The 530-nt window shown below is 71.5% G+C and overlaps 1 non-coding gene across 1 annotated transcript; it reads left to right on the top strand.

Annotated features, from left to right (window-relative positions):
• Positions 1 to 289: 289 nt before the first annotated feature.
• On the top strand, positions 290 to 425 carry LOC121343090. The gene has a single exon (XR_005953642.1). It is a non-coding gene; the product is annotated as a U8 small nucleolar RNA (small nucleolar RNA).
• Positions 426 to 530: the final 105 nt, after the last annotated feature.

Genomic DNA, 530 nt, shown 5'->3' with positions numbered 1-530 from the left:
GACCCCCACCCCGCCCCGATCGCGCCGCTAAGACCCGTTTTTCCCGCGAAAACAACCCCGAGCCGGCTATTCATGCAAATGAGCCGCGCGGTGCACCCTGGGAGCGAACCCGGCGGGTTTTTGGGGTGAAAATCGGGGAAAAAAAGGGAGTTCCGGGGAGAGAGCGGGCGCGGCGGGCCGGGCCGGCGCGGGGGTGTCGCGCCGGTGCCGCAGCCCCGGTGGGGCGGCCTCGCCGTGAGCTCCGGGCCGGCGCCGCGGGTTCGGGTCCCGCCGCCGCCATGTTCCGCCATCGTCAGTGCGGTACATCCTGACCTGCCCCGCCCTGCGGGCAGCGCGTGATGAGTGCGTGCGCGATGACGTCCGTGATTACGTCACGCCGGCAGCGCGGGCCGCGCAACAAAGCCCGCGCTGCCGCAGGCTCTGACTGCGCCTGCGCGGGGCCAGGGCGGGGTGTGCCGCTGGGGTCACGTGGGGAGGGAGGGGCGGAGCACGCGTGGCTTCCTTATATGGTATGGGGTGACGTAATGGTG

This window comes from Onychostruthus taczanowskii, unplaced genomic scaffold (genome assembly GCF_017590055.1).
Source record: "Onychostruthus taczanowskii isolate IOZ18803 unplaced genomic scaffold, ASM1759005v1 scaffold5733, whole genome shotgun sequence".
Lineage (NCBI taxonomy): Eukaryota > Metazoa > Chordata > Aves > Passeriformes > Passeridae > Onychostruthus > Onychostruthus taczanowskii.
Note: the sequence above shows the minus strand (reverse complement) of the source record. Positions and strands in the feature narration are given on the sequence as shown.